At 38.6% G+C, this 23,346-nt stretch overlaps 1 protein-coding gene across 1 annotated transcript in view; it reads right to left on the bottom strand.

Moving 5' to 3' along the window:
* LOC110457170 (complexin-like) overlaps positions 1 to 23,346 on the bottom strand; it is a 174,984-nt gene that overhangs the window by 102,593 nt on the left and 49,045 nt on the right. The window contains exon 3 of the mRNA XM_021508306.1: positions 10,022 to 10,381. The gene's annotated coding sequence lies outside the window, so the exon portion shown is untranslated. The remainder of the gene's footprint in view (positions 1 to 10,021; positions 10,382 to 23,346) is intronic.

The raw sequence follows: 23,346 nt of genomic DNA, 5'->3' as shown, positions 1-23,346 counted from the left end.
GTAGGTGACAATGTAGTGAGTGTATTGTGGATTTTAGTTAGGTTGGTGACAATGTAGCGAGTGTAATGTGAACGTTAGTCAGGTTGGTGACAATGTAGCAAGTGTTATCAATGTGGATGTTAGTCAGGTTGGTGACAATGTAGCGAGTGGTGATGTAATGAGGACACCGGTCAGGTAGGTGACAATGTAGTGAGTGTATTGTGGACTTTAGTCAGGTTGGTGACAATATAGCGAGTGTAATGTGGATGTTAGTCAGGTTGGTGACAATTTAGCAGGTGTAATGAGGACATACATCAGGTAGGTGACAATGCAGCGAGTGTAATGTGGATGTTAGTCAGGTAGGTGACAATGTAGCAGGTGTAATATGTTAGTCAGGTTGGTGACAATGTAGCAGGTGTCGTGAGGATGTTAGTCAGGTTGGTGACAATGTAGCGAGTGTATAATGTGGACGTAAGGGTAGGTGACAATGTAGTGAGTGTAATGTGGACGTTATAGTCAGGTTGGTGACATGTAGCGAGTGTAATGTGGATGTTAGTCAGATAGGTGACAATGTAGCGAGTGTAATGTGGACGTTAGTCAGGATGGTGACAATGTAGCAGGTGTCATGAGGACGTTAGTCAGGTTGGTGACAATGTAGTGATGTAATGAGGACACCGGTCAGGTAGGTGACAATGTAGTGAGTGTATTGTGGATTTCAGTCAGGTTGGTGACAATGTAGCGAGTGTAATGAGGACCTTATAGTCAGGTTGGTGAAAATGTAGTGAGTGTAATGAGGACACCGGTCAGGTAGGTGACAATGTAGTGAGTGTATTGTGGACGTTAGTCAGGTTGGTGACAATGTAGCAAGTGTAATGTGGATGTTAGTCAGGTTGCTGACAATGTAGCGAGTGTAATGGGGACATTAGTCAGGTTGGTGACAATATAGCGAGTGTAATGTGGATGTTAGTCAGGTTGGTGACAATTTAGCAGGTGTAATGAGGACATACATCAGGTAGGTGACAATGTAGAGAGTGTAATGTGGACGTTGGTCAGGTAGGTGACGATGTAGTGAGGGGAATGTTGACGTTGGTCAGGTAGGTGACAATGTAGTGAGTGTAATGTGGACGTTGGTCAGGTTGGTGACAATGTAGTGAGTGTAATTAGGATGTTAGTCAGGTTGGTGACAATGTAGTGATGTAATGAGGACACCGGTCAGGTAGGTGACAATGTAGTGAGTGTATTGTGGATTTCAGTCAGGTTGGTGACAATGTAGCGAGTGTAATGGGGACATTAGTCAGGTTGGTGACAATATAGCGAGTGTAATGTGGATGTTAGTCAGGTTGGTGACAATTTAGCAGGTGTAATGAGGACATACATCAGGTAGGTGACAATGTAGCGAGAGTAATGTGGATGTTAGTCTGGGAGGTGACAATGTAGCGAGTGTAATGTGGACGTTGGTCAGGGAGGTGGCAATGTAGTGAGTGTAATGTGGACGTTAGTCAGGATGGTGACAATGTAGTGAGTGTAATGTGGACGTTATAGTCAGGTTGGTGACAATGTAGCAGGTGTAATAATGTAGTGAGTGTAATGTGGACGTTAGTCAGGTTGGTGCCAATGTAGTGAGTGTAATTAGGATGTTAGTCAGGTTGGTGACAATGTAGCAGGTGTAATGAGGACATACATCAGGTAGGTGACAATGTAGCGAGTGTAATGTGGATGTTAGTCAGGTAGGTGACAATGTAGCGAGTGTAATGTGGACGTTAGTCAGGTTGGTGACAATGTAGTGAGTGTAATTAGGATGTTAGTCAGGTTGGTGACAATGTAGTGAGTGTAATGTGGACGTTAGTCAGGTTGGTGACAATGTAGCGAGTGTAATGTGGACGTTATAGTCAGGTAGGTGACAATGTAGCGAGTGTAATGTGGACGTTATCAGGTTGGTGACAATGTAGCGACCGTAATGTGGACATTATTCAGGTTGGTGACAATGTAGCGAGTGTAATGTGGACGTTAGTCAGGTTGGTGACAATGTAGCAAGTGTAATGTGGATGTTAGTCAGGTTGGTGACAATGTAGCGAGTGTAATGGGGACATTAGTCAGGTTGGTGACAATGTAGCAAGTGTTATGTGGATGTTAGTCAGGTTGGTGACAATGTAGCGAGTGTAATGTGGACGTTAGTCAGGTTGGTGACAATGTAGTGATTGTAATGTGGACGTTAGTCAGGATGGTGACAATGTAGCAGGTGTCATGAGGACGTTAGTCAGGTTGGTGACAATGTAGCGAGTGTATAATGTGGACGTAAGTCAGGTTGTTGACAATGTAGCGAGTGTAATGAGGATGTTAGTCAGGTTGGTGACAATGTAGCAGGTGTAATGAGGACACTGGTCAGGTAGGTGACAATGTAGCGAGTGTAATGTGGACGTTATCAGGTTGGTGACAATGTAGCAGGTGTAATTAGGACGTTATAGTCAGGTTGGTGACAATGTAGCGGGTGTAATTAGGGCGTTATAGTCAGGTTGGTGACAATGTAGCGGGTGTAATTAGGGCGTTATAGTCAGGTTGGTGACAATGTAGCATGTGTAATGAGGACGTTAGTCAGGTTGGTGACAATGTAGTGAGTGTAATGAGGATGTTAGTCAGGTTGGTGACAATGTAGCAGGTATAATGAGGACTTTAGTCAGGTTGGTGACAATGGGGGAGGTGTTATGTGGACGTTAGTCAGGTTGGTGACAATGTAGCAGGTGTAATGAGGACCTTATAGTCAGGTTGGTGACAATGTAGCAAGTGTAATGAGGACGTTAGTCAGGTTGGTGACAATGTAGCAGGTGTAATGAGGACTTTAGTCAGGTTGGTGACAATGTAGCAGGTGTTATGTGGACGTTAGTCAGGTTGGTGACAATGTAGCAGGTGTAATGAGGATTTTAGTCAGGTTGGTGACAAGGTAGAAGGTGTAATGAGGACGTTATGGTACAGTGTAATTAGGATGTTAGTCAGGTTGGTGACAATGGAGCAGGTGTAATTAGGACGTCATAGTCAGGTTGTTGACAATGTAGCAGTTGTAATGTGGACGTAAGTCCGGTTGGTGACAAGGTAGCAGGGGTAATGAGGACGTTAGTCAGGGTGGTGACAATGTAGTGAGTGTAATGTGGACGTTATAGTCAGGGTGGTGACAATGTAGTGAGTGTAATTAGGATGTTAGTCAGGTTGGTGACAATGTAGCAGGTGTAATTAGGACGTTATAGTCAGGTTGTTGACAATGTAGCAGGTGTAATGTGGACGTAAGTCAGGTTGGTGACAAGGTAGCAGGTGTAATGAGGACGTTAGTCAGGTTGGTGACAATGTAGCAGGTGTAATTAAGACGTTATAGTCAGGTTGGTGACAATGTAGCAGGTGTAATGGGGACGTTAGTCAGGTAGGTGACAATGTAGCAGGGGTAATGAGGACGTTAGTCAGGTTGGTGACAATGTAGCAGGGGTAATGAGGACGTTAGTCAGGTAGGTGACAATGTAGCAGGGGTAATGAGGACGTTAGTCAGGTTGGTGACAATGTAGCGGGTGTAATGAGGACGTTAGTCAGGTAGGTGACAATGTAGCAGGTGTAATGAGGACGATAGTCAGGTTGGTGACAATGTAGCAGGTGTAATTAGGACGTTATAGTCAGGGTGGTGACAATGTAGCAGGTGTAATGAGGACGTTAGTCAGGTTGGTGACAATGTAGTGAGTGTAATTAGGATGTTAGTCAGGTTGGTGACAATGTAGCAGGTGTAATGAGGACGTTAGTCAGGTAGGTGACAATGTAGCAGGTGGAATGAGGACGTTAGTCAGGTTGGTGACAATGTAGTGAGTGTAATGTGGACGTAAGTCAGGTTGGTGACAATGTAGCGAGTGTAATGAGGACGTTAGTCAGGTTTGTGACAATGTAGCGAGTGTAATGTGGACGTTGATCAGGTTGGTGACAATGTAGCGAGTGTAATGTGGACGTTAGTCAGGTAGTCGACAATGTAGCAGGTGTCATGAGGACGTTAGTCAGGTTGGTGACAATGTAGTGAGTGTATTGTGGACTTTAGTCAGGTTGGTGACAATGTAGCGAGTGTAATGTGGACGTTAGTCAGGTAGGTGACAATGTAGCAGGTGTAATGAGGGCGTTAGTCAGGTTGGTGACAATGTAGCAGGTGTAATGAGGACCTTATAGTCAGGTTGGTGACAATGTAGTGAGTGTAATGAGGACGTTAGTGTGGTAATCAGTATAAAAAGCATGTTAATCTCTTGTCACTGCTACATAACCAGGAAGTAAAGACAAACTGCTGAGCTGTCAAAGTGATGCTGCTTCCTTAAGTGATTAACTAGCCTACAAAACCTCACAGCCTCATCATTCTATTAACTCCGTGCAATCATGAATTTCCGAGAAAATATAAATGTTGACAACCTTTGTTCTAGAAACTAGCATCAGGTGTTAATCATAGGTCCAAAACCTGATTTTTTATGATATATCTTTACTGATATTCAATGTTTAAAGTTCTGTTACATTGAAATGTTTATTTGATATGTGTTACAATAGATTGTTATGCTGTTTATGATTTAATGTTGAGAGACATTGCAACATTAATTGAAATGGTTTCGTGATAACAGTAAAGTTCCAATTTGTGAAATTCTTGTTCCTTGAACATGATGTTCTTGCCTGAAAAACAACAACCAATCAGATCTGAGATTTGAGATCTGCCTGCACTCTCATTTAATGAAACATTTTCCATACCTATCCACATCTTTGGACTTTGTCTGAACATCAATACATACTCGCCAGCTTTTTGAAATTCCATGGGGGAGATTACGTGTGCTCAGAATTAAATGCAAAAATATAGTGTGTGTATGTACACCCTAGGAATCATTTTTTAAACAGCATTGTTTGAGCTGTTCTTTCAGGTGAAATCACCAGACCTTATAAATTAAGAAAATTTTACCAAATTCACAAGTTGAAAATGCTCAGTTTTAGGGTCTAAAATTGTGAGTCTCCCTCCTAAATAGGGAGAATTGGTAAATATGTCAACAGTGTACAACTATAAAACAAATCTTATGAAATCCTAGCTTTTCTCTCGTTCTTGTGCGTATATGACAGAACGGTCTAATGTAAGAAAAGGGTATAAGAAATTTATATCTGACACCCAATTTTCTGCATGTGATGTCACAATGGGACAACAGTGACATGACATCACGAAATTAGGATCATTCTGTTGCCACAATTCGAAAATTGCCATGCTGTTTCCTGGTTTCTGAGCTAATCTGGTGAACGGAACGACAGAAAAATACTCTTTTAAGACGATGTCCTGGAAATGACAACCAATAAGAACTAAGGGAGTACATGTTACATAAAAAACACACAGTCATCTTCCACATCAGCCATCTTCAATGAGGAAGTCCAGTTGTACCTGTAATCTTATTATGTACACTGACTCTGCTCTACTTCAAACTCTGTCTGCAGAATATCACAATTATGCAAGAATGCCCTAGTTTAGCTGAATTACATAAGTATTTTATGGTTGAAGTTTATGCTTGTTTGGAAAGCAAAGTGTGACAGACAAACAAACTGAGAATTTAGTGAGAAAGTATTATATGTAACTATTGGCAAGATCATAAACACTCAATGACCTGTTGACTTTTTCCTGCGGTGAGCACAGGCATAAAATGGTACTAGCTATTGCTATAAAAATAAATGTGACTTTGGTGATCTTATCTTTTACAGTCAACCAGCAGTATTCCTGGCATTGTTATCTATTACTTTCTAACTTAACATCTATTGAATCTCGTTATATAATCAATACACCACAACACGTCAAAAGACTTTTTGTCATGTCAATATTTTAATTAACAAAAGTATTTTCTAGGCATTAACTGATAATGGAGTATTGAACTGCCTTCTGCACATTTAATACTTCAACTCATCATTGATCTTTTATCAAACTTTTGAGAGAGATATTGTATTTTCTGTTCGAATTCAACACATGGAACAGCCAACAGACGGTATCAGCTAGTAATCTCCAAATTGTGATGTCGCAATTGTAACGATAATTGAAAATCACCACACCGGAATTAATAAATCAGGATTTGTATTATTTATGATGTAGAATTACAAAGTAATGTAAAAATGTAATGACATGTCCCCAGGTGAGCCTACAAACCTCTAGCGTGTCTACTCTGATCAGTAGGCCAGTTGGAAATGAATGTACCTTTACATCAAAGCTGTTAACTTAAATGCTCTTTATTAATGATTTACTTTTATAGATGCAAAGTATACAGGCAGTAAATTGTGGTCCACTTAGAACATACTTTTTGAAAATCTTGTATAATTTGCATAGCAATTTTATATTTTTTTTTAACTCCTAACTTAAATAATAGACATTAAAGGTAGCTATAGAATACAATGACAATTGTTGTCTTTGTAGTTATAGAGACTGCCACAAAGGTAAATTACAATGGTTGTCTTGGTAGTTATAGAGATGGCCACAAAGGTAAATTACAATGGTTGTCTTGGTAGTTATAGAGACTGCCACAAAGGTAAATTACAATGGTTGTCTTGGTAGTTATAGAGATGGCCACAAAGAAAAATTACAATGGTTGTCTTGGTAGTTATAGAGATGGCCACAAAGGTAAATTACAAAGTCTTTGTAGTTATAGAGACTGCCACAAATGTTAATTACAAAGTCTTTGTAGTTATAGAGACTGCCACAAAGGTAAATTACAATGGTTGTCTTGGGAGTTATAGAGACTGCCACACACGTCCATTACAATGGTTGTCTTTGTAGTTATAGAGAATGCCACAAATGTTAATTACAAAGTCTTTGTAGTTAAAGAGACTGCCACAAAGGTCAATTACAATGGTTGTCTTTGTCGTTATAGAGACTGCCACAAGGGTCCGTTACAATGGTTGTCTTTGTCGTTATAGAGACTGCCACAAATGTTAATTACAAAGTCTTTGTAGCTATAGAGACTGCCACAAAGGTCAATTACAATGGTTGTCTTGGTAGTTATAGAGACTGCAACACACGTCCATTACAATGGTTGTCTTTGTAGTTATAGAGACTGCCACAAAGGTCCGTTACAATGGTTGTCTTTGTAGTTATAGAGACTGCCACAAAGGTAAATTACAAAGTATTTGTAGTTATAGAGACTGCCCCAAAGGTAAATTACAAAGTATTTGTAGTTATAGAGACTGCCACAAAGGTAAATTTCAAAGTCTTTGTAGTTATAGAGACTGCCACAAAGGTCCGTTACAATGGTTGTCTTTGTAGTTATAGAGACTGCCACAAAGAAGAATTACAATGGTTGTCTTGGTAGTTATAGAGACTGCCACAAAGAAGAATTTCAATGGTTGTCTTTGTAGTTATAGAGACTGCCACACAGGTCCATTACAATGGTTGTCTTTGTAGTTATAGAGACTGCCACAAAGGTCCATTACAATTGTTGTCTTTGTAGCTATAGAGACTGCCACAAAGAAGAATTACAATGGTTGTCTTAGTAGTTATAGACACTGCCACAAAGAAAAATTACAATGGTTGTTTTTGTAGTTATAGGGACTGCCACAAAGGTCCATTACAATGGTTGTCTTTGTAGTTATAGAGACTGCCACAAAGGTTAATTACCACGGTTGTCTTGGTAGTTATAGAGACTGCCACAAAGAAGAATTACAATGGTTGTCTTTGTAGTTATAGAGACTGCCACAAAGGTTAATTACAACGGTTGTCTTGGTAGTTATAGAGACTGCCACAAAGAAGAATTACAATGGTTGTCCTGGTAGTTATAAAGACTGCCACAAAGGTCAATTACAATGGTTGTCTTTGTAGTTATAGAGACTGCCAAAAAGGTCAATTACAGTGGTTGTCTTTGTAGTTATAGAGCCTGCCACAAAGGTAAAATACAATGGTTGTCTTTGTAGTTATAGAGACTGCCACAAAGAAAAATTACAAAGTCTTTGTAGTTATAGAGACTGCCACAAAGGTCAATTACAATGGTTGTCTTGGTAGTTGTAGACACTGCCACAAAGTTAAGGTAAATTACAATGGTTGACTTTTTAGTTATAGAGACTGGCACAAAGGTAAATTACAATGGTTGTCTTTGTAGTTATAGAGACTGCCACAAAGGCAAATTACAGTAGTTGATTTGTGTTGTTTTATTGTTTCCTCTATATTCGACAAAAAAAAGACCAGATTTAATAAATTTGAATTGTTGTTGTTTTTACCCTGAAAAGACAAAACAATGAAATTTAAGTTTGGTTGATTCCCATTTTTCTGGGGTAAAAAATGAAACAAGAATTAAGGTTTGTTAGTTCTCATCTTTTTGGCCCGAAATGATGAAACAAAGAAATATTACAGATCAGTCACCGTAGAATATAAGGTTGTAACTGATCATGAGTAACATATATAATAAACCATTGTACAGAGATTTTGTAAAAAAGATTTGTAACAATGTACAGAGATTTTGTAAAAAAGAGTTGAAACAATGTACAGAGATTTTGTAAAAAAGAGTTGAAACAATGTACAGAGATTTGTAACAATGTACAGAGATTTGTAACGATGTACAGATATTTGTAACATTGTACAGAGATTTGTAACATCATACAGAGATTTGTAACAATGTACAGAGATTTGTAACAATGTACAGAGATTTGTAACAATGTACAGAGATTTGCTACAATGTACAGAGATGTGTAATCTCGTACAGAGATTTGTAACATAGTACACTGTTGTTACAAATCTCTATTCTACAGAGATTTGTAACGATGTACAGAGATTTAAAAACAGGTTTCACCTAACCAAAAATAATTAAATAGTTAACCAGACACATTTAAATATAAATGTTTCCTTATTCAAGGTCACCACATACATGTTCTCTCTGGATTTAGGAGGTACATTTAGAATCGATTGTTCTGTTTTCATGCAAAATAAAAACAAGAATGGTACAAATGGTCTTTTTATAATCATTTTAACTATTACAATAATTTTAAACTGTTTCTTTAATATTTCACGGAAATTTCCACATGAAGTTTGTGAAACTTTAAACTTTAGATAAAAGTGAAACTTACAAAATACAATCAGATTTAAAATTTAAAAAATGCATTCAATTTGAGGTTATCTACAGTTCATTCAAGTTAAAAACTGTAACTGCTGACAGAACCAAGCTTGGACATAGGATAAAAGCTGCATGCAGAAAAGGTGCCCAAATTTGAAATTGTGCTTTAAGATTGAAGAGTTTTACTTAATCAAAATCGTAATAATAAAATGGTATACATTCCAATTGTCATGCTCTGTACTGTGGGCAAGTTGTGAACGCAGGAGGACATCTTGGTTTGTAAATTTGAGAAGGACACAACTACCCACAAAGTCCCTTGCTAGGTAAAACTGTCACTCAAGGCAGCAAGACAAGGCTGTTATGAATATCCGCTCCATGGATTGGATGTGGCCACATGAACAGCATACATTAAACAGCTTCACCCTTATTATTACCCAGCCTGACCAACAACTAAGCTGTACTCATTGTCTAAGTGAGACGAAGATTAAATACACTTTGGCAAACATCAGTTAATAATCAATCTAAAAGAATAAAAAGCAACTGGACCCTAACATGTCGAGAGATTTACCACAGAATAAAAGTGATGCCTTTCCCCAGAATCCCCTGTGAATTAGAAAATTCCATTACCTCGGAAGGCTTCAAATGAAAGTTCTGCATGACCAACTTGAGGTAAAGCATTTCTATTTGATTTGATTCGCTCTGAATATGCTGGCCATGAAAATGGTACTGGAAACCATACAAAAACATGCATCAAGCGACTTTATGTAAAAAGAGCAACACTTTAAGTAACAGCTATCATGTCATTAGTTAGCACAGTGCTGTTGTGGGTGAAGCAGATCAATGGAATTAGGGTATGGTATAATGCACCAAAGAGTTAAATCAAACTCCCATCCAGAATACCCATACATTGATCCTGCTAAAATTAATTAAATAATGGCCATCACGAAGGTAGACATTATTGAAGATAAATGGTAGAAAGCACTCACCCAGTAACTGTTGCTGCTATTGTCCAACACACAAGGGCTTACAACTTGCTGCAGTGTGCTCCTGGCTGGCTCCAGTAAAAGTTGCCGGAGAGCTCTCCTCACTGTACTGTCCCTACACCGTGATCCGGTCCCAACTTAGAAACAGGCAGCACTCTCCCCGCAGCCTAGTAAGGCCTGCCGTATCAATAGTTGGCAATCACTCCTCGGTACCGTGCCTCGCGCGCTTCTCCAGCTTCGCCTCACAGAACCCTTAATGACGTCATCTCCAAGCGCTCTGATCGCTCTCAAGTGTTCTTAAATAATGCTGTTTCCTAGCCCTTCTGATCGCCCCAACAGTACCCTTTAGTGTGTGCACTCGATCTACAATAGCAATAAAGGAGAAAAGTGACAGGCGTTTAAGGAAAAGTGAGGTCTTTCAGAGCTGCCTCAATGGTCTGGCAAACAGGTTAAATCATTGTTTGGTAGGCGCCACATATTCATACTAGATGGTCTAAATTTCAGATCACATGTATAAGTCTATAGTTAACAGATGTGTTCGGCAGCAGAACAAAATGCCGTCAAGTGTGGACAGATCTTCCTGGTGCCTACAGAATAGCTAGCTCTCATTCAAATAAAGTAGACATCAAACACAGAGTTACCACTGCCTAAAGGCGGCTACACACCTTCTGTAGTAGCTTTTTATCATCTCTATATTCAAGGACTTTTTCAGGAAGTGCAAAATAGAGTCAAAATCAAAAGTTCTGGTTTGATGCTGGATTTTGAAAAAATTGGTCAAGAGAATGAAATTGACGATATATGACAAATATAATTATACTTTTAACTAATTGTAAAAGGAAAAATCCCGCCGAAGTGTCGAATATAAAAATGTCATAAAACCTGAACTTGGTGAAGCATTTCCAAAGTGGAGTTAATTATAAATTCTAGTAGGACCCTAATGTTCAACTAAAGTGGAGTTAACTATAAATTCTAGCAGGACCCTAATGTTCAACTAAAGTGGAGTTAACTATAAATTCTAGCAGGACCCTAATGTTCAACTAAAGTGGAGTTAAATATCAATTCTAGTAGGCCCCTAATGTTAAACTGAAGTGGAGTTAACTATAAATTCTAGTAGTACCCTAATGTTCAACTAAAGTGGAGTTAAATATCAATTCTAGTAGGTCCCTAATGTTAAACTGAAGTGGAGTTAACTATAAATTCTAGTAGTACCCTAATGTTCAACTAAAGTGGAGTTAAATATCAATTCTAGTAGGACCCTAATGTTAAACTAAAGTGGAGTTAATTATAAATTCTAGTAGGACCCTAATGTTAAACGAAAGTGGAGTTAACTTTAAATTCTAGTAGGACCCTAATGTTAAACTAAAATGGAGTTAATTATAAATTCTAGTAGGACCCTAATGTTCAACTAAAGTGGATTTAATTATAAATTCTAGTAGGACCCTAATGTTAAACTAAGGTGGAGTTAACTATAAATTCTAGTAGGACCCTTATGTTAAACTAAAGTGGAGTTAACTATAAATTCTAGTAGGACCCTAATGTTAAACGAAAGTGGAGTTAACTTTAAATTCTAGTAGGACCCTAATGTTAAACTAAAGTAGAGTTAACTATAAATTCTAGTAGGACCCTAATGTTAAACTAAAGTGGAGTTAACTATACATTCTAGTAGGACCCTTATGTTAAACTAAAGTGGAGTTAATTATTAATTCTAGTAGGACCCTAATGTTCAACTAAAGTGGATTTAATTATAAATTCTAGTAGGACCCTAATGTTAAACTAAAGTGGAGGTCATTATAAATTCTAGTAAGACCCTAATGTTAAACTAAAGTGGAGTTAATTATAAATTCTAGTTGGACCCTAATGTTAAACTAAAGTGGAGGTAATTAAAAATTCTAGTAGGACCCTTATGTTAAACTAAAGTGGAGGTAATTATAAATTGTAGTAGGACCCTAATGTTAAACTAAAGTGGATTTAATTATAAATTCTAGTAGGACCCTAATGTTAAACTAAAGTGGAGTTAACTATAAATTCTAGTAGGACCCTACTGTTCAACTAAAATGGAGTTAATTATAAATTCTAGAAGGACCTTAATGTTAAATTAAAGTGGAGTTAATTATAAATTCTAGTTGGACCCTAATGTTAAACTAAAGTGGAGGTAATTAAAAACTCTAGTAGGACCCTAATGTTCAACTAAAGTGGATTTAATTATAAATTCTAGTAGGACCCTAATGTTCAACTAAAATGGAGTTAATTATAAATTCTAGAAGGACCTTAATGTTAAATTAAAGTGGAGTTAATTATAAATTCTAGTAGGACCCTTATGTTAAACTACAGTGGAGGTAATTATAAATTCTAGTAGGACCCTAATGTTAAACTAAAGTGGAGGTCATTATAAATTCTAGTAAGACCCTAATGTTAAACTAAAGTGGAGTTAATTATAAATTCTAGTAGGACCCTTATGTTAAACTAAAGTGGAGGTAATTATAAATTCTAGTAGGACCCTAATGTTCACCTAAAGTGGAGTTAATTATAAATTCTAGTAGGACCCTTATGTTAAACTAAAGTGGAGGTAATTATAAATTCTAGTAGGACCCTAATGTTCACCTAAAGTGGAGTTAATTATAAATTCTAGTAGGACCCTAATGTTAAACTAAAGTGGAGTTAATTATAAATTCTAGTAGGACCCTAATGTTAAACTAAAGTGGAGGTAATTATAAATTCTAGTAGGACCCTAATGTTAAACTAAAGTGGAGGTAATTAAAAATTCTAGTAGGACCCTTATGTTAAACTAAAGTGGAGGTAATTATAAATTCTAGTAGGACCCTAATGTTCACCTAAAGTGGAGTTAATTATAAATTCTAGTAGGACCCTAATGTTCAACTAAAATGGAGTTAATTATAAATTCTAGAAGGACCTTAATGTTAAATTAATGCGGAGTTAATTATAAATTCTAGTTGGACCCTAATGTTAAACTAAAGTGGAGGTAATTAAAAATTCTAGTAGGACCCTAATGTTCAACTAAAGTGGATTTAATTATAAATTCTAGTAGGACCCTAATATTAAACTATAGTGGAGTTAATTATAAATTCTAGTAGGACCCTAATATTAAACTATAGTGGAGTTAATTATAAATTCTAGTAGGACCCTAATGTTCACCTAAAGTGGAGTTAATTATAAATTCTAGTAGGACCCTTATGTTAAACTACAGTGGAGGTAATTATAAATTCTAGTAGGACCCTAATGTTAAACTAAAGTGGATTTAATTATAAATTCTAGTAGGACCCTAATGTTCACCTAAAGTGGAGTTAATTATAAATTCTAGTAGGACCCTTATGTTAAACTACAGTGGAGGTAATTATAAATTCTAGTAGGACCCTAATGTTAAACTAAAGTGGAGTTAATTATAAATTCTAGTAGGACCCTAATATTAAACTATAGTGGAGTTAATTATAAATTCTAGTAGGACCCTAATGTTAAACTAAAGTGGAGGTAATTATAAATTCTAGTAGGACCCTAATGTTAAACTAAAGTGGAGTTAATTATAAATTCGAGTAGGACCCCTAATGTTAAACTAAAGTAGAGGTCATTATAAATTCTAGTAGGACCCTAATGTTAAACTAAAGTGGAGTTAATTATAAATTCTAGTAGGACCCTAATGTTAAATTAAATTGCATTGAAGCTTCAGTGATCTCTGAAGTTTCACAACTTTATTACACAGTTCCTATACATTTTTCAAATAGTGTGTAGAAACCTTTCGTTTTTCGCTGCTAGCTATTGATCCAGTTCCTGCAAAAGACATTAACGTTCCTAGCTAGACCCTTCATCTGATTAAAATCAATCTCTGTCACATTCTTTTTGATTTCCACATTGTAACAGATTCATTTATAGAATGCTGTATGTAGAGGAAGTGCCATTTTAACATTTGGTTTGGTGAAATGTTGGGTTCACATATAACTCAAATCTAATGTGATCTCGACTTTTTCTTTAACCATTACCGGACGGGAACCCAGCCCAGTCGGTATCTCCAAGGCTTAGGCAGGTCACAATGTCATCCATAAATTACAATATCAGCAAAGGTCACTCTCCCAGCAGTGACAAGTTTGCATCAGTCTTCATTTTGAATTTCAGTCTGTAGAATATATAGGTGCCCAGATTTATCACCAAACCTTGTCAATACACAAGGAGTGTGTTGTAGAAATAGGTCCAGATTTATCACCAAACCTTGTCAATACACAAGGAGTGTGTTGTAGAAATAGGTCCAGATTTATCACATAACCTCCTGGTCTACAAAAGGAACATTTTCTGTCCAGACTGTCTGTATAATCTTTATCAGTAGATAAACTCATGTAGGAATAATTTGATTATACACACAGTCTGTTTCCAAATATGGCCTTCCTTTGTGAAGTCTGATAAAAAAGTGGAGATGGATTTGACAAATCAGATTAACAACAGTAATAGCATAAATATCACTTGTTGTAATGTCGTACATGTAATTGCTGACAACATCATACACTCAATGTAGAAACCATACATCACAGTGACAACATCATACACTCAATGTAGAAACCATACATCACAGTGACAACATCATACACTCAATGTAGTGAACATACATCACAGTGACAACATCATACACTCAATGTAGTGACCATACATCACAGTGACAACATCATACACTCAATGTAGTGACCATACATCACAGTGACAACATCATACACTCAATGTAGTGACCATACATCACAGTGACAACATCATACACTCAATGTAGTGACCATACATCACAGTGACAACATCATACACTCAATGTAGTGACCATACATCACAGTGACAACATCATACACTCAATGTAGTGACCATACATCACAGTGACAACATCATACACTCAATGTAGTGACCATACATCACAGTGACAACATCATACACTCAATGTAGTGACCATACATCACAGTGACAACATCATACACTCAATGTAGTGACCATACATCACAGTGACAACATCATACACTCAATGTAGTGACCATACATCACAGTGACAACATCATACACTCAATGTAGTGACCATACATCACAGTGACAACATCATACACTCAATGTAGTGACCATACATCACAGTGACAACATCATACACTCAATGTAGTGACCATACATCACAGTGACAACATCATACACTCAATGTAGTGACCATACATCACAGTGACAACATCATACACTCAATGTAGTGACCATACATCACAGTGACAACATCATACACTCAATGTAGTGACCATACATCACAGTGACAACATCATACACTCAATGTAGTGACCATACATCACAGTGACAACATCATACACTCAATGTAGTGACCATACATCACAGTGACAACATCATACACTCAATGTAGTGACCATACATCACAGTGACAACATCATACACTCAATGTAGTGACCATACATCACAGTGACAACATCATACACTCAATGTAGTGACCATACATCACAGTGACAACATCATACACTCAATGTAGTGACCATACATCACAGTGACAACATCATACACTCAATGTAGTGACCATACATCACAGTGACAACATCATACACTCAATGTAGTGACCATACATCACAGTGACAACATCATACACTCAATGTAGTGACCATACATCACAGTGACAACATCATACACTCAATGTAGTGACCATACATCACAGTGACAACATCATACACTCAATGTAGTGACCATACATCACAGTGACAACATCATACACTCAATGTAGTGACCATACATCACAGTGACAACATCATACACTCAATGTAGTGACCATACATCACAGTGACAACATCATACACTCAATGTAGTGACCATACATCACAGTGACAACATCATACACTCAATGTAGTGACCATACATCACAGTGACAACATCATACACTCAATGTAGTGACCATACATCACAGTGACAACATCATACACTCAATGTAGTGACCATACATCACAGTGACAACATCATACACTCAATGTAGTGACCATACATCACAGTGACAACATCATACACTCAATGTAGTGACCATACATCACAGTGACAACATCATACACTCAATGTAGTGACCATACATCACAGTGACAACATCATACACTCAATGTAGTGACCATACATCACAGTGACAACATCATACACTCAATGTAGTGACCATACATCACAGTGACAACATCATACACTCAATGTAGTGACCATACATCACAGTGACAACATCATACACTCAATGTAGTGACCATACATCACAGTGACAACATCATACACTCAATGTAGTAACCATACATCACAGTGACAACATCATACACTCAATGTAGTGACCATACATCACAGTGACAACATCAAACACTCAATGTAGTGACCATACATCACAGTGACAACATCATACACTCAATGTAGTGACCATACATCACAGTGACAATATCACTTGCTGTAATGTCGTACATGTAATTGCTACCAACATCATATACTCAATGTAGTGACCATACATCACAGTGACGATGGACTAAGTTTCATATGATTGACAACTCCTTAAATGGTTTTATCTTGAAATCTGAAATATTCATTTACATATACAGGATTGATATCTGTCCTTCAAAGTGACATTATTTCACTGCGTTGCACGGCAGACCCCAGGCTACATGGTTTTGTGCGCACTTCACAGCTAGAAGCCTGTATAAAAATCCTAAACAAATAAAGCCACTGCATTATTATATTACTGTGACAAGTTCATCAAAAGAAAAGGGCTTATGGCAGTATAATATAATGCATAATTCCAACTCGTGATGGTCTCCTTGCAAAATAATATCATTATTCCCATACCAAAGAGCCAACGGCAGTTACAATATAATAGATTTAATCTGAGCCTTTATGAACTCTCACCAATTTGATCTCATTATTATGTCAGACTACAGGGGCTTAAAATAGTCCCCAGGTAATCTGTTGATCCCAACCCTAAGGTGACATATCATTATCTCAAGCAAACTAGTTACAATGGCTCACAACAGTAGACAGATTTACCTAATGTAATCCTCAAACTGGGAGTGTTCACAAAAGTGTCTTAACAATTTAGAAAAATATATTCAAGAAGAAAACATCTTCATCTTTGATTAAATAACAGTGAACAGACATTTGTTCTCCTAGGGTATATCATAATAGCAACCTGTTCCTTTTTTCAAATGATGGAAGTTAATGGTGTCAGTGCAAATTAAAAACGCTTTCAATCAACATTTGAAACAAGAGGCCCAGAGGGCCTTTATCGCTTTGATATTTGAGCAGTCATAGCAAGATATTCTTCTTAAATATTACACTGTACTACAAATATTTCAATTGCCAACTTTGTTGGCTCCATCCGTTGAATCAACCAGCCATATATTTGTATATTATTCTATTCTTTTCGGTTCTTCAGGAGAAGTTGTTTGATGAGTTTGACATCATTTTCCCTGTGACCTTGTAAGTAGGTCAAGGTCATTTTCCTTCTCAAACTTTGTTGGCTCTATCCCAAAAACCTACCAGCCAAATCTTATGAATCCGTGCCTTCTGGTTCTTCAGAACAAGTCGTTTGAAGTGTTGTTGAGCTCTTAGACCTTTAAAGTAGGTTGAGGTCATTTTCATTCTCAAACTTTGATGTGCTCAATCCAAAGAAGCTACCAGCGAAATATTAAGATTCTATACATTTCAGTTCTTCAGAAGAAGTCGTTGAAATTGTTTGACATATTTGACCCCAGTGACCTTGAAAGTAGGTTCAGGTCATTTTCATTCTCAAACTTTGTCGGGCTTGATCCCAGGAAGCTATTAGCCAAATATTTTGATTATATACCTTTCAGTTCTTCAGAAGAAGTCGTTTGAAGTGTTTGACACATTTTACCCCTGTGACCTTGAAAGTATGTCAAGGCCATTTTCGTTAGCAAACTTTGTCATGCTCTTACCAACAAAGCTTTAAGTCAAATATCATGACTCTAGGCCTGTCAATTCTTAAGAAGTTGTTTAAAGGAAGGACTACAGACACTGCGCTACGACATAAGCTCACTTGCCCTTTGGGCAGGTCAGTTAAAAAAACATTTTTTCTGGTTTGAGATGTTCCCCAGTGACTATCTCTTCTGGCTGTCGTATCTAAGGAAGTGTGTTGACCTTTTAGAATGTACTTGCTTGGTAACGAGTATGGGTCTCCGTAGGTATAAAAAACGCATTACCTGTCAAACTGTACAGCATTGGTACAACATGTGCTCAAGATGACATAGAAATAGGACACTTACATGATTTAGACCCAACACTTTTTTTTATCAGATCCGTCAATTATGGCTTTAAAGATATCATTTATCTCAAAAAAGTGCAAATATATGTAAAATATGACCAATTAAAATATTCAATGCATAATCTTGATACGTAGCAATTATAATATCCCATGTGAAACAATAATACATGTGATTCCAATCATTTCCATTAGAACTGTTCAATTATCAAATTTCTCAAATTGTTAACTACACACCTATAGGACTGTCCTATTTTGCATATGTTTTACTAGCACAGCATCTGCATGATGAAGAGTAAGAGTTCAAAATAAAGTACTCATGTGTGTGTGTGGTTCTATGCGCGTGAAAAGGGAATGAGGATAAGGATTTATTAGAGTGTTTTCAGTATATATATATTTTATTTTGGATACACAATTTCCAAGAATGTCCGAGTAGCAAAAATGCAATCAGCAAGACGGTCAGTGGTATCATGATAACCGGTTTGACCGGTAATGTACTTTTTATACACAGCAAGACCCATACTTGTTACCAAGCAAGCACAAACTAAAATATCAGCACTTTCTTAGAAATGATAGCTGGAAGAGATGGTCATTGGGGAACATCTCAAAACCAGAACCAATACTTCAACAGGATGTATTTTTTTTTAATTTCTGAATGAAAGCTTTTCACTTGCACTGTCAGATTTAGGCTAAATTTACACAATGTTCTTAGTAAAGCCAAGCCATGGGTTCTACCAATTAAAAAAAAAGAAGTGGAAAGTTCCTTTACAACTTGTTAATTTAGTTAGGAACTATAGATGATTGACAGCTGTTACGTATAAAAATAAATATGTCTTGATGATGCAAGCTTAGCCCTCACACATCAGAGAATGATTCCAATTTGATCTTGGATTTTATTTTTACAATTATGAGACAAAATATATATAAGATGGAGCACCAACATCTTGGTTTACATGTTTCGGCTAGATAGGCTAGCCGTCATCAGACATGGTTCAGAATCTAGATGTTGATGCTCAATCTTATGTATATTTTGTATTTACCTTGCGCGATGGAACTCTGCTGAATACCGTGAGTATCCATCTCTGATTCCTATTACCACCAACTGTCGTCCATCAACAACAAGCACGTTGGCTTTCCCCCACTCCGACAGGAGAATCAACAACCAGGACGTTGGCTTTCCTCCATTCCGACAGGAGAATCAACAACCAGGTCGTTGGTTCTCCTCCTCTCCGACAGGAGAATCAACAACCAGCACGTTGGCTTTCCTCCACTCCGACAGGAGAATCAACAACCAGGGCGTTGGTTCTCCTCCACTCCGACAGGAGAATCAACAACCAGCACTTTGGCTTTCCTCCACTCCGACAGGAGAATCAACAACCAGGGCGTTGGTTCTCCCCCACTCCGACAGGAGAATCAACAACCAGGACGTTGGCTTTCCTCCATTCCGACAGGAGAATCAACAACCAGCACGTTGGCTCTCCTCCTCTCCGACAGGAGAATCAACAACCAGGACGTTGGCTCTCCTCTACTCAGACAGGAGAATCAACAACCAGGACGTTGGTTCTCCTCTACTCCGACAGGAGATTCAACAACCAGGACGTTGGCTTTCCTCCATTCCGACAGGAGAATCAACAGAATCAACAACCAGGACGTTGGCTTTCCTCCACTCCGACAGGAGAATCAACAACCAGGCCGTTGGCTCTCCTCTACTCCAACAGGAGAATCAACACCCAGGACGTTGGCTTTCCTCCATTCCGACAGGAGAATCAACAACCAGGACATTGCCTCTCCTCCTCTCCGACAGGAGAATCAATAACCAGGACGTTGGCTCTCCTCTACACCGACAGGAGAATCAATAACCAGGACGTTAGTTCTCCTCCTCTCCGACAGGAGAATCAATAACCAGGACGTTAGTTCTCCTCCTCTCCGACAGGAGAATCAACAACCAGGATATTGGCTCTCCTCCACTCCGACAGGAGAATCAACAACCAGCACGTTGGCTCTCCTCCTCTCCGACAGGAGAATAAACAACCAGGACGTTGGTTCTCCTCTACTCCGACAGGAGAATCAACAACCAGGACATTGGTTCTCCTTCTCTCCGACAGGAGAATCAACAACCAGGATATTGGCTCTCCTCCACTCCGACAGGAGAATCAACAACCAGGTCGGTGGTTCTCCTCTACTCAGACAGGAGAATCAATAACCAGGACGTTAGTTCTCCTCCTCTCCGACAGGAGAATCAATAACCAGGACGTTGGCTCTCCTCTACACCGACAGGAGAATCAATAACCAGGACGTTGGCTCCGACAGGAGATTCAACAACCAGGACGTTGGCTCTCCTCCCCTCCGACAGGAGAATCAACAACCAGGATATTGGCTCTCCTCCACTCCGACAGGAGAATCAACAACCAGCACGTTGGCTTTCCTCCACTCCGACAGGAGAATCAACAACCAGCACGTTGGCTCTCCTCCTCTCCGACAGGAGAATCAATAACCAGGACGTTAGTTCTCCTCCTCTCCGACAGGAGAATCAACAACCAGGATATTGGCTCTCCTCCACTCCGACAGGAGAATCAACAACCAGCACGTTGGCTTTCCTCCACTCCGACAGGAGAATCAACAACCAGGATATTGGCTCTCCTCCACTCCGACAGGAGAATCAACAACCAGGCCGTTGGCTCTCCTCTACTCCGACAAGAGAATCAACAACCCGGACATTGGCTCTACTCCATTCCGACAGGAGAATCAACAACCCGGACGTTGGCTTTCCTCCATTCCGACAGGAGAATCAACAGAATCAACAACCAGGACGTTGGCTTTCCTCCATTCTGACAGGAGAATCAACAACCAGGACGTTTGTTCTCCTCTACTCCGACAGGAGATTCAACAACCAGGACGTTGGCTCTCCTCTACGCCACCAGGAGAATCAACAACCAGGACGTTGGCTCTCCTCTACTCCGACAAGAGAATCAACAACCCGGACATTGGCTCTCCTCCATTCCGACAGGAGAATCAACAACCAGGACATTGGCTCTCCTCCTCTCCGACAGGAGAATCAACAACCAGGACATTGGTTCTCCTTCTCTCCGACAGGAGAATCAACAACCAGGACATTGGCTCTCCTCTACTCCGACAGGAGAATCAACAACCAGGACGTTGGTTCTCCTCCACTCCGACAGGAGAATCAACAACCAGGTCGTTGGTTCTCCTCTACTCCGACAGGAGAATCAATAACCAGGACGTTGGTTCTCCTCCTCTCCGACAGGAGAATCAATAACCAGGACGTTGGCTCTCCTCTACACCGACAGGAGAATCAATAACCAGGACGTTGGTTCTCCTCCTCTCCGACAGGAGAATCAATAACCAGGACGTTGGCTCTCCTCTACTCCGACAGGAGAATCAACAACCAGGACGTTGGTTCTCCTCCATTCCGACAGGAGAATCAACAACCAGGACGTTGGTTTTCCTCCATTCCGACAGGAGAATCAACAACCAGGACGTTGGTTTTCCTCCTCTCCGACAGGAGAATCAACAACCAGGTCGTTGGTTCTCCTCTACTCCGACAGGAGAATCAACAACCAGGACGTTGGTTCTCCTCCACTCCAAAAGGAGTCCTAGTTTTAATTATGAGACAAGTTATTTCATCTTATATATTAATCTTTCTTGTTGGCCCGGATGGAAGAGTGAAGAAGGTTTGGTTTGGTTTGGTTTGTTTGTGTTTTACGTCCTATTAACAGCTCATTCAAACATATTTTATTGAAGAAAACAATCAAAAGGATTGGGCACAAGTTCTGACAACTTACTAGGCTCTCCCCCCTCCCATGTGGGAGGAAACAGGAGCTGTCAGTCAGGTGACCCAATACTTTTTCATGTCGGGGGATCAAATAATATATAATTGTACTCTATTTTAACTACAGTCCAACTGTCTTTAAAGATCTCTCTAGATTGTAAACCATTGAAATATCTATCACGCCATTTTCTGACAAAAGCGTTACATCCCACTTATAGGCACAGAAGACTTTTTCATTAAAAGAAGCCTTTTACATGGTCAGACATTGCCAAGACACCGTACAGGGATGATAGTTCGGGTGAGCCAGCATTGCTTGGCGACATCTGTTAGACCAGTAGCGGTTTATGAGGTTGTTGACACACAGAGGAAACATTAAGGTGAAGTCTTAACCAGCAGGCAGATGACAAAATAACTTGAAACAGCAATTAATTAGAAATAATACAGTTAATTAAGAAATAACTCCTTAAAGTACACTAATAATTACAGTTAAGGATTACAAACGAACACCAAACAGTTAACAATTACATCCAGGGATATAGCAGCAGATTTTAACTAAGAAATATTTGAACCAATTAAAGATGCCCAATGGACCTGTATCTTTCCCTGATCTATTAAGTTAATAAGAATATGTTATGGTACTACCAGTTTTGAAGTAACTCACATAAAAAAATCATAGTTTTAACAGCTTCCATTTTCTTCTAATTATGAAATTCTGGATGTGTAAGTGTTTTTTACACATATCTCATAATAACAGTTTCTCAAGACAGATCTGACAGTTACCAACACCTCGTATTGTCTCAGCTCAATATTCCATGTACCATCAGGCTAAGCTACTCAGCTTCTAGTAAATTAAGGATGTAAATCAAGTTAGGTTCCCCGGGGAAGCAGTGGTGTTAATGGACCACCTGTGAACGGACAATCTGCTGCAGAGCAGTATATATCTCAGTGTGTTTGATACAAAATAAACCCCAGTCCTTCTACATATGTAGTTCAGTACAATACAATTCCTGTTTTCAAATACCAAACACAAGATTTTATATCTTGTCAATAAAGCCACATTATTTGTGTATGTCACTGAGATTCATATGCTGTAAAAAGTCTTTAAATGTGATGAAATATATTATCATATCATTAGGCAGCTTGTATTCAGAGTAACAACAAACTTCCTCTATGTACCATCTGCTGTAACAGTCTATGTACCATCTGCTGTAACAGTCTATGTACCATCTGCTGTAACAGTCTATGTAACATCTGCTGTAACAGTCTATGTAACATCTGCTG

This window comes from Mizuhopecten yessoensis, unplaced genomic scaffold (assembly GCF_002113885.1).
Source record: "Mizuhopecten yessoensis strain PY_sf001 unplaced genomic scaffold, ASM211388v2 scaffold9033, whole genome shotgun sequence".
In the NCBI taxonomy this organism is placed as follows: domain Eukaryota; kingdom Metazoa; phylum Mollusca; class Bivalvia; order Pectinida; family Pectinidae; genus Mizuhopecten; species Mizuhopecten yessoensis.
Note: the sequence above shows the minus strand (reverse complement) of the source record. Positions and strands in the feature narration are given on the sequence as shown.